At 48.6% G+C, this 17,119-nt stretch overlaps 1 pseudogene; it reads left to right on the top strand.

Annotated features, from left to right (window-relative positions):
• Window positions 1-9,305: 9,305 nt before the first annotated feature.
• Window positions 9,306-11,649, top strand: LOC136509494 (uncharacterized; annotated as a pseudogene).
• The last annotated feature ends 5,470 nt before the right edge of the window (window positions 11,650-17,119 follow it).

Genomic DNA, 17,119 nt, shown 5'->3' with positions numbered 1-17,119 from the left:
GCCTTTTTGGACGATGCTGATGATTCCTCTTCGCCTGTTTGGCCAAGAGTTGTGACTGCAGGTACTCGTCTTCCCGGTGGCATGGACGCCGCCCCAGGGACACTCGGTGGCGCCCCCTCCTCTGGCATTTCGGCAAGTGCCGGCCCCAACAGCCAGGTAGCCGGCTCTAGCAGCCCGGCGGCTGGCCACGGACACGGCAGCCTAGGCCAGGGCGCCTCCTCTATCGGTCCGGCTGGTGCTGCTGCCCCTGCGGACACAGTGTCCCAGGTCGTTGCCAGCGGCACTGGACGGACCCCCGGTCGCACCACTGCTACAGCTCTAGAGGCGATCGTTCCTGTCACTAATGCGCACAGTATGCGCACCCGTGGCAAGGACGGTCTTCGGCAACCCGTGGATCGCCTCAACCTCCACACGACGGCCACGGCCACCTCTCCGGTGCCATCGTCCGTCCGCGCCGCTCTCTCGGACCCGGCCTGGCGCCTCGCTATGCAGGCTGAGTTTGACGCTCTGCGGGCCAACGACACCTGGACTCTGGTGCCTCGCCCCCCTGGTGTCAACCTTGTCACCGGCAAGTGGGTTTTTCGTCATAAGTTCAAGACGGATGGCTCTCTTGACCGCTACAAAGCCCGATGGGTACTCCGCGGTTTCACACAGCGTCCGGGCATCGACTATGATGAGACTTTCAGTCCAGTTGTCAAGCCAGCCACCATCAGGGTGGTCCTCACTCTAGCACTGTCTCGCTCCTGGCCAATTCACCAGCTTGATGTGAAGAATGTATTTCTCCATGGCACCCTGAACGAGACAGTCTACTATGTGCAGCCTACTAGGTTTGTTGACTCTTCCTAGCCCAATCATGTCTATCGCCTGAACAAGTCACTCTATGGATTGAAGCAAGTTCCTCGTGCCCGGCACAGTTGCTTCGCCTCTCACATCACATCACTTGGGTTTGTTGAGGCCAAGTCTGACATGTCACTATTCATCTACTGCAGAGGTGCTAACATGGCCTTCCTTCTACTATATGTTGATGATATTGTTCTCACTGCGTCTTCTCTGAGTTTCCTTCACCGGATTATCGCAGCTCTTCGCCGGGAATTTTCTATGACAGACATGGGGCCTCTTCACCATTTTCTGGGTGTCAGTGTTCAGCGCCAAGGTGACAGCTTATTTCTCTCTCAGCGCCAGTACATGCTGGATATTCTGGAGCGAGCTGGTATGAGTAACTGCAAGCCGAGTAGCACTCCTGTGGACACTCACTCCAAGCTCCCTGCTGATGGTGCCTCTGTTCTAGATCCCAGTCAGTACCGTAGTCTTGCTAGGGCTTTCCAGTATCTCACCTTCACTAGGCCAGATATTGCCTATGCGGTTCAGCAGGTTTGCCTGTACATGCATGACCCCCGAGAGCCCCATCTAAGCGCTCTGAAGCGCATTCTCCGGTACCTTCAGGGTACCTTGGACCTCAGATTGCACCTTCACCGGGCCTCTCCAGCTGATCTCACTGTCTACACCGATGCAGATTGGGCAGGTTGCCCTGATACATGCAAATCCACCTCTAGTTATGCGGTGTTTCTCAGGGACAATGTCATCTCTTGGTCGTCCAAGCGTCAGCCTACGGTGTCCCGGTCCTGTGCAGAGGCGGAATATCGAGCTGCCGCGAATGGAGTCGCCGAAGCTTGCTGGTTGCGCCAACTCTTGACAGAGCTTCGCTGTCCTCTCCGTTGTGCTATGGTGGTCTACTGTGACAATGTCAGCACCGTTTATCTCTCCACCAACCCGGTTCAGCATCAGCGAACCAAGCATATTGAGATCGACTTGCACTTCGTCAGAGAGCGAGTCGCCCTTGGTGAAGTCCGTGTCCTGCACGTTCCCACTACGTCCCAGTACACTGACATCTTCACCAAAGGTTTGCCGACGTCCGTGTTCACGGAGTTTAGGTCCAATCTCAATGTTCGCGGTGCTCCCAGTTTAGACTGCGGGAGAGTGTTGGAATGTAATATGGCAAGTGGGCCTGTCCACAATGCCTATATATATGTACGCTGATCATTCATAGTAATCATTGAGAATTACCCTAATTACTTTCTATCAATATTCCCTATTGAAAGATGCACCGAAGCTTATGATGGTGAAAACGAAGATCTCAATAATTTGGGGCAATGTTTACAAGTCGTCCAATTAATCACGATTAATCGTCCTAATCGGTCCCTGGTGATTGACTTGGGGTACCGAGGCGATTAGTTCGGTCAGAAAGCTAGTCGTCTAATTAGTCATTGATTAATCATGATTAGTCGTTCGACTAGGACATATGGATGACCAGATTGGTTGCTTTGTTTTTTGGGTCTGTTTAACCAGACCTGCGTGTGGGCTATTGGGCTTGCTATTTGGCCTGTTAAAGCACCCCAAAAACACACAACAAGGGATGACCACAATTTCTCCTGTGTGTGACTCCATGCTTCTCGCACGTGATTCCTCCCTTCGCGAGCGCGATTCCTCGCTCCCACATGCGATTCCTTCTCCACTACGTGCTATTCCCTGTCTCCCTCTTGTCATCCTCCTCTCAGGTGACCTTTCTAGCCATCGGCGCCCTCTACCAGTGCAAGTGGCCGTCGGTCTTCGTGATGAGCTCCTTCCGACAATGGTGTGTACCTTTCCCTCTCCATCTTCTTCCCCTCCTCCCCCATCCCTTAGGTAGCGATTGGTTGGGAGTCAAGGTGGAATGGGATGATCCCGTCTCTGTTTCGTGGGACAGGATGATTCCGTTTTCTATTTGGTTGAGGAGGCATGGGACCAATCCGTTTTTTATTTGGCCCAGAGTCATTAAAACTGGGATCAGCTATTAACAGGTGGAACCCAATTGTCAGTTTTTTTAAGTTTTTTTTCTTTCTCCTTCCTTATCTCTTTCCATACCGGCCTGACCCAACGTGACACCTAATGCATGGTCACACCTTGCGCCTCCTCCGATGAGGGTCCCCGCGACACTCCTCTGATGAAGGTCCCCGCGCCTCCTCTCCGGGCTCACCCTTCTCTCTTCCACCGCCGGTATCTCACTCGCCTCCTCCTTCTCTCTTCCTCAAATCCATCATTCTGTCGCCACTCTTCTCATCTACCACCACCGCATCGGAGCGAACCCATCCATGAGCGAGGGCACCTCCTCTCTCCTTCCTCGCCAACAACGCCCTTGTCCCACTTGAGCTGACCCCGTCCCCTCGATTTCATGGGATGGGGGCACCCTAAATCTGAGCGATATATTCACTCAGGGACCAACCTACCCTCGACTGCCCCTCATCCAAATATGGCTCATCCCAGGACTGTCCCACCCCATCCCACTTGATCCCCTCAACCAAACTCTACCTTAGTTTAAAGCCTCTCCTCCTCCCATCCCTCAATTTGTAGCCTCTCTGCTAGGTTGCTTTCTTGTTGTGCTACCCCTGTGCTATTCTTTGGCTCACCATCCTAAGATGTTGTGTTGTGCAGATGTTGACCGACGACGTGCAAACGTGGAAGTATACATGCCTACACCTGGCCATGAAGGAGGTGGTCCACATTCATCGGTTGGGTTAGATCCTCCTGCCACGGCTTCCTCAGCTACTCTTAGGCCTGTACATGGTCTGGTTTATGCTATTTTTAGATAAAAACTAGCCTAATCCACGAGTGACATTAATTCAGCGGTTCGGAACATGCAACTTCCTTAGGTTTCATGGGTTAGATAGTGCGACACGCTAGTATGCCAACCTGAGCTCCCTGGGGACGATGCACTATGGCCATAGGCTCTACGCTCTGTTCATTTGGGCTTGTTTGGCTTATAAGCCATACTTTTTCAGCCAACGAACAATATTTTTCTCTCACAACAAATCAGTCAACAGTACTTTCAGCCATGGTTTATCAGCCAAACAAGCCCAAACGAATAGGGCGCTATTCGCCTACCTTGTTGCCTGGCTCCACACATGCGTGCCAGCTGCCCTCTCCGGCAACGTTGACATCATCACCAGAGGACCCCACAATAGTAGCCACCCGTCGTGGTGCCCGGCGCTTGCAGGAGGTGTGACAAGGTGCTCACGGCTACAAGTCTGCTCTGATTGCTAGACATGACTAGAAGTACTCACTCATGCATTGGCACCAGCCATCGGCTCCTACGCTCTCGCTCTAGCTCTGGCACTGACTAGTTTAGTCTCACCCAGACCGACTCCATGCTCGCATCTAGGCGCTGCCATGTGTAGCAGTGGACAACGTGTGCACACGCTCGAGCCTGTGCCATGCTAGCATGGCCACTGGCCATGGCCTTGTCGTCGTGTCGCACCCTGCTGATGGCGAGCAATGGTTGTGTAGTGTGCTTCAGGGTGGCCTAGGCATCCGGTGTTGCCGTAGCGTCCCTGCTGCTGCTAGGCCTCTGCCACTAGAGCCACAGCGCCCTCGACCTGGATGTGCTCACCGCCTCCAAGATCCTCGACGAAAGCTCTAGTTTGGTTTTGATGAATTGATGAAACCCTAAGTGCTAACCTAGTTCATCTAAGTGATCATGAGATAGGTAGCATTATTCCAAGTGGTGAAGCAACGGTGAAGATCATAATGATGGTGATGCCATGGTAATGATCAAGTGCTTGGACTTTGAAAAGGAGAAAGAGCAAAACAAAAAGCTCAAGGCAAAGGCAAAATTGATAGAAGCTTTTTGGTTTAGTGATCGAGATACTTAGCGAGTGTGATCACATTTAGGATCGATAGCCGTACTATTAAGAGGGGTGAAACTCATATCAAAATGTGGTTATCAAAGTGTCACTAGATATTCTAACTCATTGCATATGCATTTAGAATCTAGTGGAGTGCTAACGCCCTTGAAAACAATTGTGAAAATATGCTAACACATGTGCACAAGGTGATACACTTGGTGGTTGGCACATTTGAGCAAGGGTAAAGAAGATAGAGTTAAAAAGAAGTTGAATGCGCTACTTACGGGGTGACCGAATGCGTCCAACATGTGTACCAGACGTGTCCAGTACTGTCTCAGGCGGTAGTGTTCCTGACATGACCGGACGCGTTCGATATTGATACTGAACGCATCCGGTATTCTAGCCAAGCGTGGGCAGAGTTGGCGAGGTGATCGGACTCTAACTCAGTGGAGTGACCAGACGCTGACGAGTTACTATTCAACATCAGGTCAAAGTAATATAGCCCGAAGCAGGATTGCAGAGAGTGACCGGACATGTCCGGTCGCCACACCGGATGTGTCCGGTGTGAATCAGCAAGTCTTGGGTTTTCAGCACAATAATTGATCGGATGCTGGGAGCGTCCGGTCCGGTGTGATTTGACGTGTCCGGTCGGCCCAGAGCGGCTCTGGGAGCTCTCTGGACTTGACTGGATGCTGCATCTCCCGTGTCAGGTCATTTTCTAACAGCGCATCCGATCATGTAGTATTACTGTGCGTAGAGATAGCCATTGGGCATGAATGGCTAAACAATTTGAAAGGGACATATGGCGGTCAGGCTGCGACTAGACACAGCGACCGGACATGTCCGATCACCACACCGGATGTGTCCAGTGCACACAACCTGCGCGTCCGGTCGTCCCGCAGTCAGCCTAATAATTGAGCCAACAACTCTATTGTTTGGGGGGTGTCTAAAAATATCGTTTGGCTGGCTCAAGCTCACTCTCTTGGCCATTTGTATTGACATAGCAACCTTGTGAGCTTAGCCAAAGCCCTTCCACTCATATCCATCATTGATTCATCATCTTTGTGAGATTGGGAGAGAATCCAAGTGCATTGCTTGAGTGATTGTATCTAGAGGCACTTGGTGTTCGTGTTTCACTGCGGGATTCGCTTGTTACTCTTGGTGGTTGCCACCACCTAGATGGCTTGGAGCAGCGAGGATCGTCGAGCGGAGGTTGGTGATTATCTCTGGCTCTGATCGTGGTGATTGTGAGGGGTTCATGACCTTTCCCCGGTGGAGAGCCAAAAGGTACTCTGTTTAATTGCTTGTGGCTTGTGTGATCCTCATCTTGTGTTGGTTGTGTGGCACCCTATTGAGGGTTTGGCGTGTGATGCCAATTAGCGCGTGAACCTCCAAGTGAGTGAATCGCCACAACGAGGACTAGCTTGTCGACAAGCAAGTGAACCTCGGTAAAAATCATTATGTCATCATTTGATTCCGAGGTAATTGGTCTACATTGGTATTCATTCTTGTGATTGATTGGTTCATTCCTCGACTCGGCGGTATAACCATCTTGCTCTCTCTCTCTTTACATTACCGCAAACTAGTTGTCAAGCTCTTTAGTGTAGCTAGTCGTGAGAGCTTGTTAGTTTGGTTAGTGTGGCTCCTTAGTTAGCCTTTGAGAGCACACTAACTTGGTGTAATGACATAGCCATTGTGTGGATAGAGACTATAGGAACCAGAATTGTGGTAGGTGGCTTGTATTTTTAGTAGGCTAGCGCAACACTCGCTTCGCCTCATATTTGTCTAACCGATTTGCTAAGTGTTGTTGTAGAAATTTTTAATAGGCTATTCACCCCCTCTCTAGCCATTAGGACCTTTCACTTGACTACGTGCTTGATCCCAACAGGTACATACTCAAACTAATCACACTTGAATAAATAATTGATTTACAACTCATTGTTAAGGGGACACACTATGGGATGATCTAATTGTTTGCTTATCATAGTAGTAAATACCGCTTCAATGACAAGAATAAAACATGTTGGTCCATCAATGACTACTTGAACATTCATATAAGATCTAGTCACAAATGCATCAGTACAGACAATGAATATTTTGTTTAGTTTGAACTGTATCATAGCTATGTCTATCAGATGCATGCAGAGATGCAAAAGTGGAAACTGGAGTCATACCAATAGGGCTGTTTGGCGAGAAGCAAGGTAACGAGGTGAACTTGCATGCCTATCCATTTTATATGTAAGGTTTTAGCAAGATTTTCTAAAAGAACACACCTAAACACAGTATCATTACCAAAATGTCTTACTTTAGCAGACTTTTTAGCTGTATGTGGCCTCTTTTGTTGTTAATGTTGGAACTAGCATTCTGAACAGAGTACGGAGAGAGTAGAGGGGAGAAAGCTTGGTAGTGAATAGGGGACACATTAGGGTTTGAGAGCACATAATGAGTGAGGGGTGAGAGTCCCTTGCCCTCATGCTCTTATAGCACTATATATAGGTAACGACAATTTACAAGCGGTCCCTTAAAGCTACTACACCAACTCCTATTGGGCCTCTTCTAGGGGGGACTTGGCCCATATATCATATGGGCTCTCCCAACAGTAGCCCTTAGCTACTAGGTTATGGCTGGTACTACATGATCTAGTAGATGCTCATACACGAAGAGGTCAATACATCTCGAACCTTGGTTGCAATGATCGCCATTTGTAACCTACACGTGTGCGCATCACTAAAAACTCCATCCCGAAAACCCTATGGGATAAAAGGGCATAGAGAAAAAAGCACGCGCATGACTCTGGCCTATACATGATCTAATTCCTGAGGCTTGCTCCATGTGCCTTGATCTTCTAGATGTCTTCATCTTTGGGCTTTAGCTCCTTTCGTCACTTCTATGACATGGTTTATCGGCTTCGCTTGGCACATAGGTCCTCGTCTTTAGGACCTTCTCCTTTGGTATCCTCTCAATGCATGGGTCTTCATTTCTGAGGCCTTCGTCTTTGGTACCTTCTCAAAACGCAGGACTTCATCTCCGGGGCCTTCTCGGCGTGAAGGTCTTCATCTCCAGGGCCATCCCACCGTAGAGGTCTTCACCTCTAGGGCCTTCTCGGTGCGGGGGTCTTCATCTTCAGGGCCTTCTCAGTGCGAAGGTCTTCATCTCTGGAGCCTTCTCATTGTGGAGGTCTTCATCACTAGGGCCTTCTCGATATGGAGGTCTTCGTCTCTGAGGCCTTCTCGGCGTAGAGGTCTTCGTCTCCGGGGCCTTCTCACGAGTGTCAGGCAAAAGACTTCGCACTCCAGAGTGGCTAGTTCTCTGATATGCTTTGTTAGGTTGGACCGTGACAAATGATAATAAATATTAAACAAGTGCTCATACCTGTGTTATTAGTGGATGAAACTGGAAACTTTTTAGCTGGTGTTGGTGAAGTAGTCAGAGTACCCTCAAAGGCTGTAGTACTTGGAGCATCTGCAGGGCATAGGAGCTTCAAGTGAAAGGTGCTACTTTTAAGAGTAAATTGCACGACCAGTCCTTAAAGTATTGGGCTGATTTCATCTGGGTCCCCAAACTATGAAATCACACTCTTGGCTCCCCAATCTACTTAATTCGGTCCATGTAGGTCCTAAACAGCCTAGGCGGTGTCAAGCAGTCGACGTGGCTGTCCACATAGACGGAGGTGGCGCGGGCGGAGAGCGAGGAGCCTCAGGCTCGGACAACCGTTTGCGCCTCCGAGCCTGCCGCGCAGTAGGACTCCGAGCCTAGAGGAGGTTCTTGCTGACCTCCAGGAAGCAGAGATTCGAGCACGACGCAAGCGACACCAGGAGCTCCCCCTCGACGCCCCCGCTCACGAGCGAGAGCTCGGTGAGCGCGGACAGCCGGCCCAGCACTGGGTCTAGCCGCCCCGTCAGCCAGGGGCGAAGCCAAGTAAAGCCCAGTGGGTGCAGATGACCCCCCCCCCCCAAAAAAAATCAATGCTTACCCCCACATCTTGGCCCTTTATGCACCCCCTTGGGCCAACAAGCTGCACCCCCACGACCCAACTTCCCAAACCAGCAGCCCAAATGCATCAGTAATCAGCCCCACGCCAGCAGGCAGCAGCATGCCGTTTCCAATTTCGGATCGCCTGCGCCGCCGCCCATGCCAGTTGCCTTCGCCGCTGCACTTCGCGGCCTCGGCGCCGTCGCAGTAAAAAACGGCGCCCTACGGCCCTACGCTTAAGTACTGCGCTTAAGCCCTGCACCTCGCGTCCTCGCGGCCGTAGCGTCAGTGCGCGTGCGCCCAGCAGGCAGCGGCCCAGGAAAAATCAGCGCCACGCCGACGACGCCCTGTCGCCCTCCCGTCCCCTTTCTGATATCTAATTAGGTATTATTTCTTTCTCAATTAATCTGATTTGTTATATATATAATCGGAAAGCCCTAACGATTGTGTATTCTTTTTCATATTGTAGGGTTTATTGGTACAGCCGGGTTTCAATTTGGGAATTGGAGTGATCGCACATGATAATTTAGTCTTGAATTATTAAAGGTGCGACTTAAACATTTGGCGTGTCATCCTATTTCAAATTTCCCATAGGTTCTGTTCTTGATTCCTAAACTATGCAACCAGCGAATTAGTACATACTTACATATTAGGTTACTAATGACAGGTCAATTAATGGAACGATTTTACAAAAGGAAAGCACCAGAGCCGGATAGTGGCAATAATGCTAGAAATTCACGTTTGGATGATATCAACTGGGAGGAGGAGATTAAGTTTGATCCAGGATTAAGGAAACAAATTGATGATTATCATCCTAATGTTAGAGAGAGGGTGAGAAGAAAGTACTTGGAGAATGGGCCTTGCCAACCTCGCACAGTTCATTTTCCTGTGACAAATATTGGAGGAATTCCAAGAAGGTTTGTTCCAGAATGGTTCGATGAGTTTGGAGGTTGGCTTGAATATAGTGAGTCCAAAGACAGAGCATATTGCTTTTATTGTTTCTTGTTTAGAGAAAAGAAGGATGGCGGATATGAAGCATTTGTTAAAAATGGTTGGAATGGCTATCATAGAAAGGAAAGGCTACAAAATCATGTTGGTAATGTCGGTGGCTCACACTATCTGGCAATGAAGAAATGTGATGATCTCTTACAAACAAAATAGCACATTGATGTTGCTTTCCGTGATGTGAGTGAATCTGCTAAGAAGGACTATTTTACTCGTTTGAATGGGTCTATTGATGTTGCTAGAATATTGGTGAAGCAAGGATTGCCGTTTTGGGGCCACGACGAGTCGAAGAAGTCCTTAAATAAAGGGAACTTCAGGGAATTTCGTAATTTTGCAGAGGAGCAAAATCCGACCTTAAGAAAGGCAGTAGATAAAAAGAATTCGGATAACAGCCTTTTGATTGCTCCAGAAATACAAAAGGATATTGTGCATTGTTTTGCAAAGGAAGTGCTACACTCTATTCTAGAAGAAATTGGGGATGATGTTTTTTGCTTGCTAGTTGATGAGTCGAGAGTTGTTTCTTGGAAAAAACAAATGGCAGTGGTCTTAAGATATGTAGATAAATGTGGAATTGTTAAAGAGAGATTTATTGGTCTTGTTCATGTGAAAGAAACAAATTCTGCAAGTCTCAAGTCTGCTATTGATGCATTATTTGCTGATCTTAAGTTAAGCCTAAAGCAAGTTAGAGGCCAAGGATATGATGGTGCTAGCAATATGCGAGGTGAGTTCAACGGCTTGTAATAATTGATCATGAAAGAAAATAGTTCAGCTTATTATGTTCACTGTTTTGCTCACCAACTTCAATTAGTCCTTGTGGCCATTGCGAGAAAGCATAAAGGGGTTAGTGAATTTTTTACTATGATTTCTATGTTATTGAATGTGGTGGGTGGATCATCTAAGAGAAGGGACATGATTAGAGATATTAATCTTGAAGAAATGAGTAAAGCATTAGGCTGTGGGCAACTTCAGACTGGGACAGGGTTAAATCAAGAGCAAAGTCTTCAAAGACCTGGAGATACTCGTTGGAGTTCCCATTATAAATCTCTCAAAAGTTTGGTTGACATGTTTCCTACAATAGTCAAGGTACTAGAAATTGTGGAAAAAAGATAATAAGGATTGGAAAATTAGAGATCAAGCATCAAACCTTCTACGATACTTCCTGTCTTTTGACTTTGTCTTCTATTTGCATCTCATGTTGACTATATTAGGAATCACAAATACCTTGTCATTAGCATTGCAACGGAAGGATCAGGACATAGTGAATGCTATTAAATGTGTGAAAGCAACGAAGTGCCAATTGGATGAACTTAGAAAAGAAAAGTGGGTGAAACTATTAGATGATGTGCATGGATTTTGTGACAAGAATGATATTTGCAAATTGGAAATGGAAGATGAATATATTGATCCAAAGAAGCGGAGGCATAAATCTAGAATTACAAACAAGCATTATTATCAAGTAGATTGTTTTAATGATGTTATTGATTGGCTACTTCAAGAGCTTGACAACCGCTTCAATGAGACAGGCTCTGAATTGCTTGTTTGCTCAGCAGCTTTTAGTCCAAGAGACTCATTCCATGATTTTAGTATAGAAAATTTGATGAGCCTAGCGAAGCTTTATCCACATGATTTTGATTCTGGGAATTTGAGGGATCTTAACCACGAGCTTAGCCTCTACATATATGATGTGAGAGATGATGAAAGGTTCTCCAACCTACAAACTGTTGCCGAGCTTTCTCAAACAATGGTGAAGACAAGAAAACACGAACGTTATCCAATGGTTTACCGACTTTTGAAGCTTGTGCTAGTGCTACCTGTTGCTACTGCTATAGTTGAGAGGTGTTTCTCCGCCATGAAAATTGTGAAAACAGAATTGCGCAATCGCATTGGTGATATATATATGAGCAATAGCCTTATTTGCTATGTGGAGAAAGAAGAGTTGTTGAAAGTCACCAATGAGGCCGTGGTTCGTCGCTTCATGAAAATGCGAGGTCGTAGATTTGATGATGAAGGTTAAAGGTAATATTTGTATTTTTTTTTCATTGGTTCATTTTTTGGTCTTAAAATATTGTTCGTGAAATTCTTCGGTTTGTTAATTATATTTTATCGCTTCTTTATTCTTGCACCTCCTCCATTTCGCTCTAGCTTCGCCACTGCCGTCAGCCCCGGAGACCCCGCCCGGGGGTCGCCGAGCGCGAGCGCCGCCACCCGGTCCCGTCGCAGAATACGCCGGGGAACCCGCACGGATCGGCGGTGAAGTCCCAGCCGTCGAAGAACTCGGAGCCGGGCATGTCGTCCAGCGACCGCCGCACGGCCTGCAGCGCCAGGAAGTCGACCGGGTCAAGGATCCCCGCCGCCACGGCCGCCAAGACGACGCACGCCACGACTGCGCCGAGCCGCGCGGTCACTGCCATTGCCGTGCCCGTGCCCCTGTTCATGATGCATATGGTGGGCGGACGGGGACCCGCCGAGCCCGCCGCTGGCCATAAGGTACTGCAGCAGGTCGTCTCCTCCGTCGTCGTCGTTGTTGTTCCAGTCGATGACGACGTCGACAAAGCCGCCGCCGGTCCCGGCGTCGGTCACCTGATGATGTCGCAGTACCTCCCTCTGAGTTGCTGTGGCCATCTCGAGCTGGGCGTGGTGGTAGTCGGTGTCGTTGGCCGGAACGGCGGCGCGGGTCGTCGTCGTTGTTATTCCCTCGGAAGTATCGTCCATGCCCGCCGGGCCCAAGGAGACGCCCTTCTTGCGGACGCGGCAGAGGACCCAGTCGTCAAGCTGCACGCACCATGCATATGCATGAAGATGAGTGATACGTACGACGCTGGTAGTCAGGTAGTAGTGGCAGTGCATAGTTACACACACGTACATACCCTCATGGAGTTGGCGTCGGTGTCGAGGAGGCGGTACTCGTGCATGACCCACTCCGTCTTGCTTCCCTTCGTGGAGCGCCCCTGGTAGAAGACGAGCGCCTTCTTGACGCCCAGGCAGTGCGCGCCGCCGGCCGCCAGGATGGGCTTGTCGGTGCCGGTGGCCTTCCAGTAGCCGGAGCCCGCCGTGCGGTCGGGGCGGGCGCCGTTGGGGTACTTGCGGTCACGAGGGCTGAAGAAGAACCACTCGCCCTCGCCGAACATGGCCTTGTCTGCATGCATGCAGCATATATATATATGGAAGACGGTTATTAAGTTGATCTCGTGCGTGCACCATCATCAGTCCACACGCACGTTCATGCATATATACTATCTGTATCTTCTGTACTAATGCACGCATCGAAATAAAAGTCATCGTATTATCTTGTGTACGTATATAGTATCAAAGAAGCAATAAGCCCTGTTCGTGCATAGTTTGTATCTAGCGGACAAGACAAAGAGAAGGAGACGCTGCCAGTGCTAGCTAGCTTCTGGTTCGGCGCCGGCGCCACCTCCTGCTGCTGCTGGGGCTCCACCACCGCGGTGGCCGGACGGTCCACGCCGGCGTCCGAGGTGCGCGAGCTGTTGTCGCGCGTGAAGAGCGACGCCAGCGGCTCGTCCTCCACCCGGAACTTTATCAGGAACCGACTCGCCGCCGGCTGCTGCCTCGGCGCCTGCGTGGCCCCGGCACCGTCCGCCGTCACCGGGGCCTTGGGCTTCCTCAGCTTAGCAGCAGCACGCGGAACCTGGTGGCCGGACGCGGAGCAGCGTCGCCGGCGGTGGGACCACCGCGGCCTCGGCCTCGGTCTCCGCCTCCGCGGACGGCGCATCGACGGCCACTGGCGGCCCCGGGAGCCACGACGTCTTCGCCGGCGGCCACGGCGAAGTTGAACTCGACCTGCTCCTCCTCGGCGTCGGACGCGGCGCTCTCGTTGCCGGGCACGGCGAACTCGAGGTCGAAGAAGGAGGCGTCATCGTCGTTGCCGTCCCCGCCCCCGCCGTCCTCGCACGCCGACGCCGACGCGGCGATGGTCGTGGTGGCGGCTGCGACCGCGGGCGCGCGCTGGGCGCCGGCCACCACGCTGGGCGCCGGCTGTGGATGGAGGAGGAGGTGGTGGTGGTGGCGGCGGCGTTGCATCAATGCCAAATAGATGAGCAGCAGAAGATGCAAGGCGAAGACAAAGGCCGTCCGCCGCCTCTGCTGCGGCCATACGCCATGTCCACGCTTAAATCACGTCCACGTGCACGACCACGTCAGCTTCTAACCCTCTTTGTGTCTATTTTGGACCTGGATGAGATCACTTAAATATATTAGGGAACCAAACGTGAGATTTCGTAGTTTGAGGACCTATACGAAACCCGTCCAATACTTTAAGGACCGGCCATGCAATTTACTATACTTTTAAAGTACAAGAACTGTGCAAGTGTGTATGCACATAACGAGGAAGCCAATAGAAAATTTGGTATCACACAAGTACAAAAAAGGTTATGTTGTATTGTATATGCATCATAAGTCCAAGTGAAAAGATGGGATAGGAAAAAAAAAAAGAGCAAGCCATAAGGTGAGGTCACGAGGACAACCATGATGTAATAAAATCAAAGCAAGCATACCTGTGAAAGGTAAGTAATAAAGAATGATAGAAATAATATGAGATCTATGCTAAAGTATCATAGAGATAAGACCATGAGGAATCAAACAAGAAAGATAGAATGTGTCGCATCAAGTTAATTTCTGCAACATAATGGCTCAAAGGTATGTCCTTGCTTGCATTGAGCATCTAAGTTTTTCATCACCTAAATTTCACCTAGCCACACATGATCCACAGCACTATGAAGCCAAGTTCATAATACAAGATAGATGAGTAAAGAAAACGAAAACAAAGTAGCAATTAACCGCTTGAGTTATTGATTAAGCATGAGAGATTGAAGGAGAAGGAGGCCATCGAGCTAGGTACCTCGTGCCTTGCTATGCACTCTAAGAAAATAGAAAGCTATAGCTTCATTTCCAAAATGATATGGAACTGATGCTGGGCCTATAATTGGTCTTGGGTTTAAGTGATTAGTCCATTATTTAATATGTATAAACCAGCATGCACATATATAGCATGGAAAACAAAATGCTAATGTCAAATGTACAACTAGGAACAAATGTGATATATTTAATTTCACTGAACCAGAATATGTACCCAGATGTTTAGTAGTACAATGGATGTGAAACTATAACAGTAGCACATGGAAGATATTATTGGGCCTTGTTAGAGGTGTAACTCATGCCATTAAATGTACAACAATTACACCAAGGCACAAGGATCATGAACTGTGCTTAATGGATGATGTGCACAAGACAGTTACTGCCACTGCATGCCAAATGTTACGGGGATGTAGGCAAACCTGAACAATTCATCCTGTGACTAATCTGAACAAAGCAAGACGTGTGAGAGTGGCAAGATGCAAAACAGGCAAAGGAAACCTAGTTAGAGCATCTCCAATAGCTTCTAAAATCACTTAGTAAATTAATGAGTTTTTCAAGCGACTAAAAATCTCGCTCCAACAGTTTTCAAAATCTCGCTCCTAGAAGATAGAATGTAATTTTATATCAGGACTCCCGAACTATTTCTAAGTCACCCTAACCATTTTTATACTTTCTTTTTTCTCTTATACATTTGCACCGGGTACCCTATCTAACTTCTTAATCTTCCCCATGTCCTTCCAATTTCGGATTGGCGTGATGGATGTGCGTATATATCCACGCGATGATGTCGATTTTTTCAAGTGCAGGAAGATTGGAAGTTGAGATAGGGAGTTGTTGGAGAGCGTTTTTTTTCAACCTTGCCAAAACATCTAGATTGGGAGTGGATTTTAGAAACTCTTGGAGATGCTCTTATTAGTAAATAAATTCCTTTTGTGCCCGTTGGATTGAAATGTGCCGTGCAAATGTAAATGTGCCATGAAAAATATATTATTATTCCATGGAAAACAAATTTTCTTCCCATTGTTAATTAGAGATGGACATTTACACCATCATTTGTATGTAGACCCACTTTAATCAAACTCTGCGAAACTGGTGAGACCACACCAAGTATTTCATTGGGACCAAACATCGTTGGTAAAATTGCAATACTTGCAAAGGTGCGTACATGCTTCTCCGGCTCTAATCTACACAACACAACTTTGCTTGCAGGTTAGTTCAGTGAGGTCAGCCTCGCTGACGTAGGTCGTTTGCACAAAACTTGTGTGTGTAGTACTAGTAGGGTCCAAGTGAAGAAAACGGTATTTATGTTCCGCCTTAGCTTCACCTTTCTTACTCGCCGTCCTCTCGCTTAATTTGGTTGCATCCTTTCTTTGATTTCAGCTTTACCAGTTCACTCTCCTAGGGCTGAAAAGTACTGTTTACTGATTTATCGTGAGAGAAAAACACTGTACCATGGTTGATAAGCCAGGCTGATAAATTCAAGGACAGATGATCAACATGCAGTGTGAGTTAAATGCTAATCCTGTGCCAAGTTTCTTTGATGGAAGTTAAATGCTAATCCTATGCCAAATTTCTTTGATGGAATTTCAACTGCGACATCATCAACATGCAGTGCAGTGCAGAGCATTGCTTGGATTAATCAAGTCTGAACTGAATATTTGACAAGGTGAATATTGGAAAAGAAGGAGAAACTGAACTCAAGTGCACGGCCCAAGGGAGTGGGCTTAATTGGGCCAACGCCGGGCTATAGCCTAATAGCCATAGGTGGCCCACGTACGGGTAGCAGAACGGCCCCCGTTTCCCGTAACGGGAAACTGCTTCCTTCCATCCTACATTGCACAGGACAGGCAGCATTGATTCATCCGACCACTGTTTTTTTGTTCGTTTCCTTCGCTAATTTTGCCATGCGGCTTCACTATAATTTTTTTTGAGGACCTGGGCGTTCTACTATTTTTTCCGTTTAATTTCCTTCTTAATCTTTGCCTGTAATAACGGAAATGATAATGATACGTCACGGCGGTCCGTCCGTTGGATGCGGCTCCTAGACCTACGTAGCGAACCGGCCCCATCTCTCTCAAAAACACATAAAAAAATTCCCACTCCGCTCATCCGTTCACCGTGGCATGCCCGCTCATCCGCCCGCCCCTTCGTGCCCCTTCCCCTCACAACAGGCCCGTCTCCCCGCTATGCCACGCCCTTCCCCAACCGCGCCGCACCCCATTGCCGACCACGCCTCACCCAAACCCCGAGAGCGAAAAAGACGCTAGACTAATATGGCCGAGAGAACAGCGGCGCTAGCCATGTCGATGAGCGCGAGCCTAGGTCGCGAGCAGGCACGGGAGAATCGCAGGAGGAGCGACGGGCCACGCCGATGGGCGCGAGCGCGCGGAGCGACGTCCCCCTGACGCGAGCTTGTTGACTACCGCAGTTCCCCCAACAGATAGGTCGTGGCTACTGGTGACGCCGTGTTTCAAATGTTTCAGGCATTTTTAGATTTATGTTTCAAGTGTTTTATCTGGATGTTGCAAAAATATATTTGAGATGTTACATATGTTGCAATGACAATATACGCATGTTGCAAGCATCTGTTTTCAAGTGTTTCAGGTGTT

Source organism: Miscanthus floridulus, chromosome 15 (genome assembly GCF_019320115.1).
Source record: "Miscanthus floridulus cultivar M001 chromosome 15, ASM1932011v1, whole genome shotgun sequence".
In the NCBI taxonomy this organism is placed as follows: domain Eukaryota; kingdom Viridiplantae; phylum Streptophyta; class Magnoliopsida; order Poales; family Poaceae; genus Miscanthus; species Miscanthus floridulus.
Note: the sequence above shows the minus strand (reverse complement) of the source record. Positions and strands in the feature narration are given on the sequence as shown.